Raw genomic sequence first — 18,006 nt, 5'->3', positions numbered from 1 at the left:
CTGGACAAGGACTCTGCTTAACCCTGCGTGGGTTATGTGCTCACCTCTAGACCCATCACTGTCACCTAGAAACAGGACATTCAAATTGGTCAACCTGTTCAGGCACCTACCTTTGTCATGGGGGGTAGCAAGGTCCTTTGATTGACAGCCCCCATACTGGATACCACCAGCCATCTCCAGCACAATTCTGGGATCCAAGGAAGTCCTAAGCAGTCCAAATTCAGTCCAGAGATTACATTACTCTGACAAAAACTTGGTTATTAATTGGGCTAGGCTCTGTAGACTGCAAACAGAAAATGGTTTAGTTTATTTTTCCCCCATTCTTGTGCTTCAGCCCCACTCTGTCAGATCTTTTTCCTAACCCCAGACAATATCTTGAGAAAAATGTATGACTTTTCTAGGTCCTTTTTATTTTTGTAACAGTCGTATTTTAAGGTATCATCCAGGTTCAATCTTCTCTAATATCCAAACTTCTCTCTTTCCTCTTCTTCAAATCTTCCTCCCTTCCATTCTAGGTCAGGTCCTAATGCATTCCAATAACCTGAAACAGGGAAGCGGACACACAGTCCTTATTCCAACCACATCCCACTTTGTTTGTTGTTCCTTCCCAGTTGAAGGGTGGAGGAGAAAGGAGAAGTAACATAGCAAAAAGTTCTCCATTATTTAGCTGGTGCTTTTATTTGGTTATCGGTGTCCTCTGTGACTCTCCTGACTCTCCTGTGGGGATTCTATGTGTGTTCTTTAGAAAAATGCTCACCCCCCCCCACTGGGAATCTCCAACCCTTTTCTGTTTCTATTCTCAAGTATAGAATAGATTATACTGCTGACCACTAATGATTCTCCCTTAGCTCTTCTTCAGGCAGTAATTCCATACACAGACAGTGTTCCTGGTCAGGGTCTTTTCAAGATAGTTACACTTTCCATGGTGTCACTCTATTCCCTATAAAACATGATCTTTACCCTGCTTACCATGGAATTGTAGCTTACTCCCACTAAAACCTCCTCTCTTCTCTTTGCTCTGAAGGGTAGCCCCAGCCAGCTTCATGTCTAGTCAAGGAGCTGACTCCATACTCTGTGCTCACAAACTCTGGGGGACAGAGGTTCTATGTTCCCAAGGCCACACAAAAATGTGTACATGAATGTTCATAGTAGCATTATTCATAACAGTCCAAAAGTGGAAACAACCCAATATCCATCAACAGATCAATGAATAAAATGTGGTATATACATACACTGGACTATTATTCAGCCATAAAAAAGTGTTCTGAAACATGCATGAACCTTAAAAACATAATGCTAAGTAAAAGAAGCCAGACACAAAAGGCCACATATTATATGAATCCATTTAAATGAAATACCCAGAATAAGCAAATCGATAGAGATAGGAAGCAGATTCATGATTGCCAGGGGCCAGGAGAAGGAGAGGTGGTGAGTGACCACTAATGAGGACAGGGTGTTTTTGCAGGTGATAAAATTGTTCTCAAACTAGAAGGTTGTAGCAGTTACACAACTCTGTAAATATGCTAAAAAACATTGAATTGTATACTTTAAAGAAGTCAATTTGATGGAGCGTAAATTATATTTCAAAAAAATTGTTATTTTTTAAAATTCTCCCAAGAACTCTTGTTGGAGTCGGATGAGGGACAATAAGAACAGTGTAAGGCATCTCTTAGCCAGCCCTGATGTTGGTCTAGCTCCTCTCGATAGAATGTGGAGGCACTTGTCCCCTACTGGGCTCTACACTGGAGTCTCAGCCTGAGACCACAGCAAAGTTCACCCAGTCATTTTACCCTGGGTTCCATTCCCAGACCCTAAGAGTAACCAACATGCATCTAGCATCCCCACCAGCCTCTGCATGGGCTATTTGCTTTCCAAACTTTTCAGTAGAAGTCGAAATTCCTGATTACACAGCTCCAGAAACTATCACTGTCTATTCAAAAACCAGGGACACTTCACTCCTTTGTGATCATAGAAATAAAGGAATGATATTCACTAAATATCATGATTGAAGATACAGCATGAAGCCCTGGTAGTTTACCTCATACAGCAAGGTTGTTCCTTAATTTACTCATTTTGTAGCATCATGCAACTATTTCCACTAAGGATCATTACAAACATTGTTATAGTTTTAGGAGAAATATGCTTTATCCATCCGTAATTTTACTGACCGTCTGCTATTGCTGGGCACTCAGGTGACATGGGTGAATAACATGGGCAGGCTCCTTGCCCACACTTACCTCACTCTGGATTCAGTGAAGAAGTATTCCAACCATGCTGCCCTGAAATGCTTCTGTGAGCGATTACCACTGATCAAGAGAAGAGGATGGCTCTAGCAGATACCAGTGACTCACATTATATATATATATATATATATCAGTAAAAGCATAAGCCGTTAAAAATATAAAAACACATAGGCACATAAAACAAACACCACTGTTAGAAAGCACTACAACTGAAATGCTTCAAGATTATTATTTATGTTACAAAAGAGATACTCTTGTGGTCACATCCTTTATTGACTAAGCTTAGTGCCATAACATTGTAACTAACATAAGGAGAGGAAGAGAAACGCTTCCTCTTCCCAAAATGTTACCGCAAGATTCTTGCACCATGATTAATAAATAAATCCATTGTTTTTTTTTTTTGAAAGGCATTTCACACTTTTGCAATTATGGAAGTAGTTACACATCAAGATTTCCAAAATTATGGTAGTGACATTGATATTGAGGGAGTCTATATGCAGGGGCAGCAGGTATATGGTAAATCTTTGTACCTTCCTCTCAATTTTGCTGTGAACCTAAAACTACTCTTTTAAAAAAATCATCTTTAAAATAATTCTGATAGTCACCACGTTTCTATTAACCATCATGCAGTGAAACTTTGTGATTAATGTCCAGTTTGTCTCTCCATTAATAAGACGTACTTTCCAACCTTCTCCAATCCTCTAATTCCTCCACGTCTGCATTGAACTGTATCAAACACTGTCCCAGCCAGGACTTGCCACCTCAAATCTACCTAGAATGATTACATTATATTATTACAATATATTACAATATTTTACATTACATTTGTTCTTTTCAAGAACAAATCCTTTTTTCCTACATTCCCAGTTCCCTTGTTCTCACAGCCAGCAACACCCTTCACTTCGGGACTGCTTAGCCTCAACTCTAAGTCCAAAGGAGTACCTTGATGTCTGTGCGTGTCTGCGTATATGTGCGTGTGCGTCTGCGTGTGCGTCTGCGTGTCTGTGTTCGTGGTCCTCGCTTGTCAGAGTTTGAGTAGGGGAGGTAAATATGAACATATCTGTTTAAACAAACATTAGCCAGACCTAGAATTGGAAGAAAGCCTATGGAGCATCAAAGTCCCTGGTTTTTCAGACAAAGACACTGAGGGCTGGAGAGATCAGGTGAGCTGCCCGGAGGCACACAGGTAGGAATCAACCCTTCCGAGCTGCAAGCAGCGCTACGTCGTCAGGGTCCCCCTCCAACACGCTGCTTTCTAAATGCCCCTTCTACTTTACCCTCCTGCAGTCTTTCTCTGTGCCATTATTTCCTCATCGGGAATACAGGAATAATGTGTTCCACCTACCTTACAGGGCTGTTGTGAGAATCGATGAGATATAACATATGTGAATATGCTTTAAAACCTTTGCAAATGTCAGATGCTATTTAAAATGAAAATTATTTCAACCGAGAAAATAAATGCATGTCATTTTTAAAAAAGATAATAAAATAAGTCACGAATGAGAAATACTCTGCAGATGACTTCTAGCACTTATAATTAAGTTTTCAATTAAATCTAAGTACCAAATAGAATTGAAGGGAAAATGAGATTGTCTTCTGTGTGTGGGGCTACAAGGAATCAGCAGGTGCCTAATGGAAATTAGGCAGTTACATGGGGCCTAATGAAAATTAGGTTATGTTGCTAAAAGCAGGGGATTATACTACGCCCTCTATTTCCCTTTCACTATTGTCTCACTTTCACACCACCCTCGTCAGTAACGGAGCTCTGAGGTTATTATCTTAATGGAGATGATTAGATTGTCTTATTCAAGAGGAATGTGGCCATGTTCAACAGAAGTAAGTCCACAGAGAGAAATTCTTTGGGCTGACATTTGAACTCTATTCGAGGTTTAGGAAAATCCGAGGAAGCAAAAATGGGAATGGAGGAAAACAGAGAGGAAACCCATGGCTTCCTGAAATACTGAATGCACACATAAACACTAAGAATGAAAAATATGTAGAAAGCACTGAAGTAAAAAATCAGAACTGCAATATTATGGCTTCATTAATTGATGAGTAGCAGGACGATATACATGACTGGTATTGAGCAAGACTGGCTATTCAGGGAGATAAATTGGCCAAGAAATTTCCTTAACTTGGGCATCAAGGAAAGCCCCAAGTAGCAAACTTTATATATAGCAACCCACTCCTAAGTACACCTACGCCTATGCCCTTTTATTACAGATACCTCCTAAGACACACACTCCAGAAATGCCTTTGAACCAGCAACCAAACTGTGTAAGTCACTTCATGAGCAACACAAACAATGTCTGACTCAGCCCTTCTTCCTTCCCACCTTCTTTCTATTACTAGGGAACATTACGTGGGGGCAGAACAGCCCTTAAGTGAGATAAGACCAGACACTAAACACCTGCTTATGAAGGTCAGACCAATGCTTGGGAAACAGGCACTAAGGAGGGACCAGCCACGTGGGCAGGATGTAGTGTCAGGAGAGTAAGTTAGTAGGTGAGTGGCTGAGCAAGTGTAAGCAACAAAGCAGTGGGGAACCCTAGAACAAGTAAGAGTTAGAGAACCAGGCAGGGAGATCTGGCAGCTGGTAGCTGGAGCCCTACTTGGAGAATGGAGGTCAAGGACAGACTGTGAAGATGCAGGCAGAACCTCTGCTCCAGAAGAACTGAGGGCTTGACCAGAAACTAAGGTCGAGACTAACGAGGCTGGGAAATAAGACAAAGACTCAGTCACTGCAATAAAGATGCAGGGAACGGGAATTAAAATTAAAACTTAAAAAAAAAAAATACAAGGTAGAAGTTTGGTCCAAGGACCAGGGCAAAAGGCTTATTTCTGGAAATAAAGCAAAAGATCAGGACAGGCTGGCCTGCACTAACAGTGGTCCTAATGCTCAACACCTAAACTCTGGCCTGGCTTGTTTTCCTTTCTCTGTTCTCCTGAGTAGGAAGAGGTCCTCAAACCTGGGACAGAGCTGAGTAGAAACAAAATTTTAATCTCGCTAATGGGACTAGCTGCTCCTCTAACACCCTGTGTATATTACTATCATTGCACTTACTTATTTAACAAACACATAGCACTTAGCATATATTTCCGGCATTCTCCTACATATTTCATAAATATTCACTCCTACCACAACCCTATGAGGTGGGTCCAATGATGCTCCCCATCTTACAAATACAGAAACTAGGCATAGAAATGGTAGGAAACTTGTCCAGGTTCACACAGATAGGAAGTGGCAGAGCAAGAATTTGAACCCAATCGCTCAGGTTCAAAGTCAATGTTTCTAACTATCTGTCCCACCTCCCATTTTGCTACGGTTGTCACTATCTGTGTGTCTCTTCCCCTTGAGAGTCTAAGATATGGCCCCTGCTACCGAGAGCATCGTAGCCTTTGTATCCCCAGTGCCAAATAAATCCTGATAGATGGCTGAATGAATGAATGAATGAATGAGCAAATGAATATGTGCCTAGCATAGTAACACACCAGCACCAGGGACTACAGGGTCCTTGACAGAGGGAACGACAAGGGAATACTGGATTCAGATAACGTGATCTGCACGACTGTGACACAAGGCAGCCAGGATGCAAGACAGGGAGTGGCTGGTGGCGCCACGCAGGGGAGGTGCTGGGGTTATGGTTCATAACAAAAGCTGTGGATCAGTGGCTTTAAAAAGCAGCTGAAGTCAGAGCCGGCTGGGGCACAGGAAATGGTTATACAATCATCTGCTACTGGTAAATGCCCCACCTCCCACTTGCTATGCGGTATTTTAGACGTTCTGCCCCCACCTGAGAGAGTATATAGATATGGCCAACCACCATTTGTATGGGAAACTGACTGTTCCCATAGGTCATTGTTAGTAGTCTTATAGGATTGGCACATAGCAACTTCTGGGTAAGATTAAGCTGCAATGAGCATGGCTTGAATTCAATTATCAAAAGGACAGAACAAAATTAAAAACAGAACTGATCTGCCTAATTACACAAAAGCCAGAAAAGTGACTTTTGAGACAAGTCTTCATACATTATTTGAGCATTCAATGGCCCCTATTTTGCTTTTGTGCACGGATATGGGTACATATAGGTGTTAGGGTGGACCAGATGGGACATCCACATATTTCTCACTTTCCTATAATTCCCTCTCCAGGCAGAACCATCAAGCTAGACAATGAGTCAGTAATCAATTGGCATCGCCTGTAATTTCAAGAGAAGGAGAAAATAAAACATTTACTGAGCACTTCCCTGGGTTCTCGCTTTTATCTTAAGTGTTCCACATATATTAACTAATTGAGACCCTATGACAATCCTCGCTTTACAGAAGTGAAGAAAGAGGCCCAGTGAACTTAGACAATTTGTCCAAGGTCACGTGCCAAATAATTGGTAGAGGCAGGGCACGAACTCAAGGCAGCTTATCTCTAGAGCCCGGGCTTAGAATCACAACTCTTTCAGATCATCCACTCTGAGTACAGCAAGTAATGGAACAACTAGAATGTAACATTGGCTTCTTTCTAGCAGCTACACCCAGCTCACCTTTGTATACCTGCCTGGACCAGCCCATGGGCTGTACATATGCTCATGATTGTGCTAAGTCACCCAGGATGCTTATCCTCTAGGTTTAACAGATATAGAGACTGTAAGAATCCCAGAGGTTTCCATAGATGGACATTATTATATAGTCTCAGGGTAAGGCCTTTCCTAACCATTGGTGGGGCCAAAACAGTTTCAAGAAATGGTCAGTCCAAGATACGACAATGAATTCTGCTCCGTGTTAGGTTAGCAGAAGCTACTATTTCAAGTGACTGTTTTTTCCAGCCACTGCTACTATGTCCGGACTCCTCGACACACTTTCTTCAGACCAAACTTATTCAAATCAGAGGATGCCTCTACATAACTAGGAAGCCTTTGGCATTAAATTTCCACCTTGGCAAGAAACCAGAGTAGGAAGGCCTTCCTCAGCCTGTGCGGACCAAGCCCATCCAAAGCAAACAGTTCCCATAACTGTTTACGGTAGAACAAGCTTCTTCCTTTAAACAGGGTGAATGTGGAAAATCACCCAGCCAGACACTGCATGTTATGTTAGCACTTCTGAAATTCGGGGAGGAGGCCAACCCAGCTAGACACCCAGCCCTCTTCAAATGGAGAAAGCACAAGTTGGGAAACATATTGAATGTCCTATTGGAGTCTATAAAGATCTAATTGTTCCCTGAAAGCGTGTTTTATCATAATTACCTAATCAATGACTATGTTTATTATCTCCACATAATAGCACCTCCTGGCCCAGCTTGCAAATTCTCCATGTTTCTGTGACACCACCCAGAGGAAATTCATAATCTGTCTGTGCTCCTCTGGACTGGCGCTGGCAAAACAGAGGAAGAAACTTGGTTGAGTTGCTTCCCATCATTGGCTTCCATGGCTGGGTTATTCTAGCTTTCTACTTACTATTAAGGACTGTTACATTATTACTGAAATACTTGGAGACTATCAGTATCGTATGCTAAATTTTTTTAAGAAACTATTTGTGCGGTGCCTGGGTGGGTCAGTCGGGTAAGGGTCTGCCTTCAGCTCAGGTCATGGTCTCAGGGTAGGTCCTGGGCTCCAGTCCCAAAATAGGCTCCCCACTCAGGAGGGAGTCTGCTCGTCTCTCTCCCTTTGTCCGTTCCCCTCCTTATGCTCTCTCTGTCTCTCTCTCCAAATAAATAAACAAAATCTTTTTTAAAAGATTTGTGAATATTCACAGTCCAAGTCTGAAATTTGGTGAAAGACAGACATCTGGATGATACGTGGATTAGTGGCCAGTTTCATGAAACATCAGATAAGCAAAGTGTAAGGATTACGGCATGCCTATTGTCATTTATGTAGGACGGTGGTATGAATGAATCTAAATGGACTTAAATTTCTCTTTTTTCTAGTTTCCCAAGAGTAAAACAACCCTTATGCAAGCTTAATTGAACATTCAGTTTTAAATTCTGAAACGACTAGACCAATTAATAGACAGTACTAAGTGTATTGGGAACAGCGAAACAACACTTAATTCTTATTTATATGGAACCTATTCTAGAAATGGAATTCAGTACACAGAAAAATCACCTACTTAAATCTCCATCATTCTACATCATAAAAAGGCAGCGGGGGGCAGGGAGCAGCGATCTTTAAGACAGACTTACTTACTTATGTTTAAAATAAAGTAGGATCCACGTGCCTTACAGGGTAAATGCATGACTACCCAAGATCCCGACAACTAATGGCCCAGAAAAGAAGGTGGCTGGGAGGGAAACGATCAGCAGACCCTCTGGCTTTACCCTTCTCTGTGTGCAGTGAAGAACGAGAAGGCCCTTTGGCAGCATCTGCTTCTCTTTGCCCTGAAGTGAAAAGCTGAGAGCAAACGTCAGTGTTGCTGTCAGATTGGCTAATGGGCTGGCATGCGCCCACAGCAGCTGCACGTGCCTCTAGAAAACTCTCCTTCTCCCCACAGATCAGCTTTTGTATTCCTAATCCCGGGAATCAGGGTACCATGCCTGGGACTACAAAGTCTGCTGTATCAGCCTGGGAAATAAATAGCACCAATTCCAGGCCCCAGAGCAATCAATCTGTTTATAATTCCAAAAGGGGGAGAAAAACAAATACGTTAGCCTCTGTATATATCTTTTAAATGGGAATTGCCTGAAACGTAAAAAATCATGTTACTCAGCTGTTGCTGCTTCTCTTCTTTTTTATAGTAAGGCAAGTGACTTGTGAAGAGCCTTGGCTAATTTTTTTTTTAAGTGAATTTTTAGTTTTGAACAGAGGGGGAAAAATGGAGGAATAACTTTATAGTAAGTGCGAGATGGTTTACAATTAAAAACACTTTGGAAGCATATGCAATGAGTACTTAATACTCCAACAACTATTATTAGTGTGTTATTTTGTTTTATTAAAATGCTGGATACTCTTCTCTACTCACTATCATTTCACATTCTCATTTGAGGAGCACTATAATTATCATTCTATTAGTCACATGATTACAAGTTTCAACATTGTATATGATTCTTTCAGACGATGCTGAACAGCGATTGCGCTTACGTAGAGACTCGAGCTTTCTCTCTTCGGCTGGGCTTAATCCATCCGCCACATCAAACCAAAGCCACAGATTTCAGTTTGAGTCCGTTGATTCGTTTTCTGTTTATTTATGAACACTGCCTTCACCAAGAAAGGATTTGAAGTTGCTGTTACAGTCAGTCACACTAGCCCTTCGGAGTCTAGTGGTTGGTGGAAACCAGTATTTCTAGTTCCAGTGCCCACGGAACCTCACACATGCTGATTCACAGCCATCAGAGACCTGTGCCGACTGGCTCAGAATACTGGCTCAGCCAATAGAACTTGCCATTCTAGTTTGCTGATGAGCCGTGAGTGGAGCCAGCCAAAGTGGTGAACATCATAGGGCCTACGTCATTCTTATCGGTATAGAATAGGCCATCGCTACCACCAAAACCTCTCCCTCTACCAGTAAAAAAAAAATATACTCAACTTCAGAGCAGTGCTCAAAGACATTGTGTCCCAGACGCTGTCAACTGTCAACACAGTCAACATAACCACAGTTCTGCCAACTCACAGAATACACATTGTGTTCTGTCATTGGTGTATTTTCTTCTCATACAGTTTTCTGAATCTAGTCTTTCCGTTCACATATTTCAACTCTTTGTTAGAAGCCAGAGATTTTCCAGGGAATCCCTGCTAAATGGCTAGTTAGATGATCACTGTTTTGATAGCCCAGAGACACAATGTTCCTTCTGGGCTATGAACTTGTCACCTCTCATTTAACTCTGGACAGTTCTTATATAAGAGCTTTCACAGAGAGGGGAAAAAATCTGATTCCACAAAAACTGGGGTTGATGATCCAAGTGGCAATTTTCTCTCTTGAGTAAGAATTAAATCAACACACTAGCTGAGACATGACCCACCAGGCTCGGATATTTCAATTTTTTGGAAAATATACCAGTGCTCACTAAAGGAATATGATAGAAAAGATATTTTTATCCATTCTTAAATTTTCTCAAGGTTTCAAATTAGGAGCTGCTCTTGACTTTTCTTTCTTCAAAGCTATCGTGAAGTCTTATTGGTGCAGAATAGCCCAGCACAGTTCCCCAAACCATTTACTGAAGTCCAGCAGTGTTTCAACTCAATGCTCTGAGGGTTCTCCAATCTTCCATCTGCAACCTGCTTTTCTTCCTCAGGCTTAGCAAGGTTCCTGATGGAAGGAGAAGTTGACAGTAGTAGCCCACTCCTCATATCATCCAGCAATTACACTGTTGGCTTTCCCTTTCCTTCTCTACTCTTTTGGCAGGGTGGTGTCTCAAAAGAAGACTCTGTCCTGGGGCGCCTGGGTGGCTCAGTCAGGCAAGTGTCAGACTCTTAGTTTCAGCTCAGGTCAGGATCTCAAGTTCATGATCTCAAGGTTGTGAGATCAAGCCCCACACCAGGCTCCAAGCTCAGCACAGACTCTGCTTGGGATTCTCTCTCTCCCTCTCCCTCTCTCTCTCTCCCTCCCCCCCTCTCATGCACTCTTTCTCTCTCTCTAAAAATAAATAAATAAATAAATCTAAGGAAAAAAATGAATATCTGTCCTTCACCAAAGCAACTCTGCATCCCTGACCTCACCTAACACGTGGCACATGGTGAGATCAGTAAATGTTAAATGAAAGAATTCATGAATGAATGATTTTCTTTCTCTGTAATGTTACCCCTTTTATCTCCACCCCCCCATACCCCTTATTTAACTCTAAATACCTTTAACTATTAGCCATTAACCATAATGGCTTTTACAGACGGATTACCCAACTGAAAGGAGGAAAGTCTCTTCAGGGATGAAGTAAAGTTAAATCACCTCATTCTGCTCCCTTACAGTGTCGGGCCATTCCACTTTCAGTATGAATTTCAAAAAATAAAAATAATTACCGGGGTGCCTGAATGGCTCAGTCTGTTAAGCATCTGCCCTCCTCTCAGATCATGATCCCGGGGTCCTGGGATCAAGCCCCAAGACAGGCTCCCCACACAGCAGGGAGTCTGCTTGTCTCTCTCCCTCTGCCCTGCTTGTGCTCTCTCTCTCTCTCAGTCTCTCTCTCAAAAAAAAAATAAATAAAATCTTTAAAAAAATAAAAATAGGCGTGCCTGGGTGGTTCAGTTGGTTAAATGGCTGCCTTCAGCTCAGGTCATGATCCCAGGGTCCTGGGATCCATTGGGCTCCTTCCTCAGCAGGGAGCCTGCTTCTCCCCTGCCTGCCACTCCCCCTGCTTGTGCTTGCTCTCTCCCTCTTTCTCTCTCTCTGTGTCAAATAAATAAAATCTTTAAAAAAAAATAAAAATAAATAAATTTTTTAAAAATTTAAAAAATAAAAATAATTACCTAATTTTATTACAGTGTTTCCACTGTTTATTCTTTTACATAGAGTATTAATGTTGGATGTTTTACTCTCAGAGACGCCAGGGATTATATCTAATTACCCAGCCTTCATGAGCACATAAGCTTATTAAAAATAATAATATAGAAATATTGTCTATCTGCATACCTTCAATTTAGAGAAGAAAAATAGCCTTTAAAAAAAAAAGGAGATGGCGTTTACAGTAGTGCTGGGATAAGTCAATAAATAAATCATATATTCTCCCTGTTCTTGCATTTCCATCCCAAAGAACTAGGTTTATCCCCATAGAACTGGTTTGAGGTCAAATGGGAGCCATATGCAAATAGGGTTTGAGAAGTGAAAGGCAATATAGAAATAAAAGCTACTGTTGTTGCAATCTTGTTGTTTCCATAATCACCAGCTGTTTAATACTACTGAAGAAGGCAAAAGGGATGTTTGCAGTGTAATTTTCTAACCATAGTCCCATTGCTTAGTCTGCAACCACTTAAGACACCATTAGAGAAAAAAGCCTGGGATCCAAAGAGAAGCACAGAAATCAGAAGGAGAAATCAGCACTCCAAGACAGAGAAAAATCAATGACTAAAGTAGCTTCACATGCTAAGCTCTTTGAAGTGGCATCTTCTCTGCTATTTTCCATCATTTATTCCAGCCAGCTCCCTCTTCAGGTGCATAGCTATCTATATGTAATTTTCATTCATGGTATTAGCAAGTGTGAATAACATTGAAGACAAGCCACTCAATTATCTCAACAAAGGTTTTACATTAGCATGCGTGAGAAAGACTCAGATAACCTCACCAAATGTGATTTTTTTTTAATGCTTAATCTATTGTAAAATGATTTCCTCTAGCTATTGCATTATTTCCCTGACATTAGGGGCAGAGTAGTTGTCCTACCAGGAAAATGCGTGATCTTTGTGTAATTTGTTTTGTATACTTCCACATACTTTTAATAATTAATCTGGCTTCTGCCCCTGCCCTTCTACTGAAACCTCTCTCTTAAAAGGCATCCATCACCTTGTAATCACTAAACACCAGGTGGGTCTGCCTCCTCCTAGAGCCTTCAGCTGCAATCCTGAGTGTTGCTTCACTTCCTCCTGAGACCCACTCTTAAATTTCAACAAGCTTCATTCTCCGGGCTCTCCCACTGCTCCGACCCTTCCCTCAGGGTCACTCCCTCTCCTTTCTCCCATCCTTTAAAACCGGGTTTTCCCTAAAAGTTTCCAGTGCTCTTCTTTTTTTTTTTTTTTTTTAAATCCCTATGGTTTTTCTTAGTGATCTTATCTTCTCCACAACTTCTACTCTCCTACCTGCATGTCCATACACATCCCTATTCTCTAATTCTCTCTAGCCAGACTTCCAGCTACCTCCAGGAGATCCATGTTTCACTGCGTTCTCAAACTCAACACATTCACAGGCAAACCTACTTTTCCTCCTCGCTTTCATATTTCCATGAATGGGGCCACCATCTTCCTGGACACCCAGATTCTAGGAGATTCACACCTATTGCCTCCACTTAACTTTTCCTGGATGTTCTTCTGCTCCAAGCTACCATGGCATGTTGGTCGTAAGCTCCCTTATGGCATTTAACATATTCTTTTTGTAATTTAGTTAACTACATTTATCTTATGTCTCCTATTAGATATAAGCCCCGGAGAAAAAGAATGTGGAATGTGCTTTCCTCAACTTTGTACACCTGCAGAGTCTAGCAGAGTCTGGCACATAGAAGGTATGTTTCATTGAAAAAAAGTAAAATTGAGCATTCATTGATACATCTTATCTTCATCTTCCACTGTCCTTTGTCATCTATAGTCAACGCCACTACGCTAAAATTATACTTCATTTCAGTACTCTGAGGAAAAGTATCAAAAAAACAAAAACCCACATTCTAAGTATGCAGAGTTCTTCATGCCCTGAATTTATTGTGTGTGCAGCCCACATTTTCAGTCATTGGTTCCACATGGGAAAAAAAAAATCTGTATTTGGAGGGGACACTGGAATGTGTGGGGAATCAAATTCACATGTCATGTAAAAGCTATTCCCTTGGTTTGCTTCCTCAGTAGTGGAATCCCTTCTCCAGTTCCCTATAATTTGCTTGTTCTATTATTACTCCCACACTTGGTTTTGAGAGCTCTGTATTGTTAAAAGCTACGCTCAAAACACTGCAACTTTAATTCAGTGAAAGCCCGAACCTCTGAGAGTGACTCGGCATTGTAATGATGCCCATGCCCCTACTTTGCCAATCGCTTCGCTGACTCTTGTGTGGTGTTAACTGAGCAACAGATGACAACTTTCAGGTTTTTGCTTTGTTTGAAAATAGAATAAGCAGCATAATAGAAGGTAACATGGTCAAGCTGTCTGATATCCGGACCTGCATTCCAATGCCAGATACATTGGCTTTATAGCCACCAGTAAGGACGGAGCAGATGTTGGGTTTATTGTAGCCCGGGGAACTAAAAAGAAGCTTGCACCAACCTGCACACTGATGCAGACAGAGGTTTAAGAAAATCTGAACAAATCATTCCTCCTCTTAAAGGGCTATGAACAGGTAAATGAATAGAGTACTACCTCTGCCTTAAGGATTTTTCCAGATTCATCATTTTATAGAAAAAAAAATAGGCAAGTCATGCCTGAACCTGCAATTTTGAGTGCACTTCATCAAGCTCAAAGGTTAATTTTTTTTATGTCCAGCTAGTGAACAGTATAAAGCTAACACATTTACACCCATGCCATTCGTGTGTGAAAAGTTTAATTCACTAAGTCACTCAGGAATGTTACAACCACACAATTAAAGATGCCATTTACAACTCGTTTGGTTCACATCTAATATGGTTGACAACATCTCAGGCTAATGTCCAAATGTGAGCTCATTGTCGAACAGTAGGTTAAAGAGATCCCCCCGCCCCCGCAACAGTACTGCCAGATCGTTTCTAATGAAGCAAAGGTCAAATGGTATCACTCATCTGTTCACTCCTCCCCACTCCCTACAATCTAAATCTCGTCTACTTCTACCTATGTCCAGCCCCTCCTTCTTCACTCTCCCACATTTCGGCCAGCTCAACAACCCACTCGTCCCCCTACCATCTCACGGATTTGTGCTTCTACGTGTTTAATGTGCTATTCTCTGATCTCACTCTCAATCTCAGGTCACATCTTTCTTCCTCCATAGAACATTCCTTGACTCTCCTTCTTCCAACCATTTATTTCACTTTACCTGTACTTCTCAGATAATGATCATCACTTTCTACTTTGCATTTTTAAAAATTATTTCTACCTAACCTGATTTCCTCGGCTAACATGTAAACTCCCTCAGGGAAAAATCCATAGATAATTCAGTTCTTGTATATTTAGGGCATATGCTATACTTTTTTGCCTGTAGAAATCCATTAGTATACTTTAGATAAAAATACAAATGTGTCCCAAGGTATAAGTGATAATGGAAAACTGTCGATGGCTTGTACTTCGTAGGACAATGATCTGTGAGTCCCCCTCTAGGTTCATAGTCACTGGTAGGATTGGCAAGCCCTCTCATGACTGCCTTTCCTCCAGATGAGCCACTCCGACATTGTTCTGCGCCAAAAGCTCCATCATCATCGGTGGCTCTTCCGCGTCCTGCGGCTTCACTACACAACTTCCATCAGCTGTGTTAGAAAGCAAGCGTAAGGCACGTGTTTTATAAGTTGCCACGTAAGAAGAGCAAAGAATTGCTGGTAAATAGCAATTTTACCCTTTCTATTCTAAGGCAATGCCAGCAATCCTGAAGCAGCCGGCACACAGTCCCTCGTGTCTTGCCAAGCCTTCTTACATTATCAACTCCGTTGGTATCAAAGCCAGTTCACCATCATCAACTACTATGGATTTGGTTGCCACAAAATACTTGGCATCATACTAAGTACTTGAGTAAAAAGGTACCTTAATTGTTGAAAGCACAGTCCCTGAGTTCTTGGAATTTTGTTCAATCAGGCCACATTGGCACGAAGTATTGCCAGTAAGTTATAAGATGAAATTTTCACAAAAGAATCAAAAGTTAGATTTTTTAAGCAGTCACCTTGGAAGGCAATGTAATTCTAATAATGTTGGCATTGCCTGAAGTTATTTTAGAACTCTTTTGTTTTTAAAGTTCATTTATATGCCACATTTATCATAATCTTTTATCAGATTTTATCATGTTTATCGCTTTTTTTTCCTTTAACTTCAAGTGGAATCATCCAGCTTGATTGTCCAGACCCGGCTCCAAATGACCACTGGTGGTTTGGGGGTTTTTTGGTTTTGTTTTGTTTTATTTTGTTTTTTTTTTTTTGAAACTCACATCCATCTTCAAAAGATGCGATTTTCCACAACTGAGGACATTCCAAAGAAAATGCTCAAGGCCCTGAAGGCTGTTCTAAACATATTCTGAACACCAACAGCATTATTATGGTGGATGTATAATCTCACTGGAGGGGGAAAAAACTTAGAGTGTTTGTGTTTACACGTATTCACTATATAGTCACGCTCAGCATGTTTCCCAAAAAAACTATAAAAGGCAAATAGAAAAATCACTTGGAGTTTTTTTTCTTGCATTTTATGCATATTGTCTTTTAAAGAAAGTATCCAGTTAATAAGAACACATCCTTCTAATGAAAATTAACTTCAGTGGGAGCCAAAACATTGGATCTGAAGGCCAAATAGACTCACCAAAACCTTCAAACACACCACAGGACTGTGTAGTTGTTGGAGAATGGTTCACAAGTTTTAGTTGTTTCTTATGACACAATACAATTTAATTTGGTTTGGGTATTATAGGATCTCTCTGTTTTTCTAAATCATACCAAAGGTTTAATGAATTAGGGCCTCCACCAAGGCTGTTTTGCATCTCTGCAGGCCTTCTCCACAGCTGGTACTTAAGCACTGGAACCTTAGCTGCACTTGAACTTGAGGCATTAGGATGACACAATGGACTCCACAGGGTACTTGACAGAGCACAGCTGAGACATACCATTTGGTCACATTATTCTGTGTCATGTCATGAGAGGAAAAAAGTTATCAAAGACCAAAGTGGGAATAGACCCAACTTCCCATGTCATGTAAATGTATATTTGCAAGAATTACATGTGTTACAAATACCTGTTGGCTTTTCAACTGCTTAGCTGATCTAACGGTATATAAAGAACCTACCAGGGGAGCCTGGGTGGCTCAGAAAGTTAAGTGTCTGCCTTCAGCTCAGGTCATGATCCCAAAGTCCTAGGATGGAGCCCTGAATTGGGCTCTCTGCTCAATGGGGAGCCAGTTTCTCTCTCTCTCCCTCTGCTGCTCCCCCTGCTTGTGCTCTCTTGCTCTCTGTCAAATAAATAAATAAAATCTTAAAAAAAAAGAACTTACCTAGAATGATCAAAACAATCTAAGCTTTGAATATGCTAAATAAAAGCCCAGCAAGTAATACATTACAATTGGAAATGTGCAGAATTATTATTATAAATATCATCTTTCCATAAATAATGCCTCCAATATTATAAAGAGTATATCTGCAACATTACAAAGGTAAAGAATTAATGAAGAGTTCTAAATCTAACCAGTAGTGATTATAACAGCTCCATTCACTGAGCACCTACTATGTACACATGGTACCTACTTTAAGGTAGCTATTAAGTGTTCTCACTTGGCAGGTGGAAAAATGAACCTCAGAGGCACACAACTAGAAAATGAGCAAGGTCTGTGCTATGTGGCTAGACCCAAAATGGTCATTCCTAGAGCCTGATTTCTGTAAACTCATTTCAGGTTTTAAGAATAATTTGAATGGTAATAAGAGAAAGAAGGAAAGAAAGAAAGGAAGGAAGAGATGGAGGGAGGGAGGATGGGAGGAAGAGAAAAAGAAACACTCCAACACAGTACCCATTGCTGGTACTCTATTCGTGGCTTCAGTGATTCCATCTGTGAACCAATAACCCATACACATTCTATTAGTTCTCTGTTGTTACTGAGCCCAGGGGAGCACACAGTCATTTGCTAAAGAGAGAATGAGGCTGTGGCTGGCAGAGAACAGTGCTAACTCCATAGACTGCAGACCCTGCCTTCCTGGAGCTTATATTCTGTAAGAGAGTATGTCTGTTTTCTCACTAACATATCCCCAGCATTTGGTATTGTGCCTGCCACAAATTGTGTCCAATAAATACGTGTTGTTGAAAGCATGTTTAAAGAGTATTTGGAGGGGAGTATGGGCAAGTTTAGGGTTTTGGCTGCCTGAAGTAATCATAGAGCAACAGAAACTGTTCCTACTCAAAAAAACTTCTCAGGGGACATTCTACCACTCAGAAGTCCGATTGTGTTCATAGGTTTCTTTTGGAAAAGGTAAGCATAGGGGCACATGGGTGGCATATGACTTGAGCAT

The 18,006-nt window shown here is 41.1% G+C and overlaps 1 long non-coding RNA gene across 3 annotated transcripts in view; it reads left to right on the top strand.

The window, feature by feature from the left end:
* Positions 1–18,006, top strand: part of LOC123000635 (uncharacterized) — a 49,171-nt gene that overhangs the window by 23,699 nt on the left and 7,466 nt on the right. For all 3 annotated transcript variants that reach the window (XR_006408732.2, XR_008956331.1, XR_008956332.1), the window contains exon 2: positions 13,282–13,368. This is a non-coding gene — a long non-coding RNA (uncharacterized LOC123000635). The remainder of the gene's footprint in view (positions 1–13,281; positions 13,369–18,006) is intronic.

The sequence above is a fragment of the Ursus arctos genome, unplaced genomic scaffold, assembly GCF_023065955.2.
Source record: "Ursus arctos isolate Adak ecotype North America unplaced genomic scaffold, UrsArc2.0 scaffold_1, whole genome shotgun sequence".
Classification (NCBI taxonomy): domain Eukaryota; kingdom Metazoa; phylum Chordata; class Mammalia; order Carnivora; family Ursidae; genus Ursus; species Ursus arctos.
The sequence above is the reverse complement of the archived record's forward strand: the minus strand, read 5'-3'. Positions and strand labels throughout refer to the sequence as shown.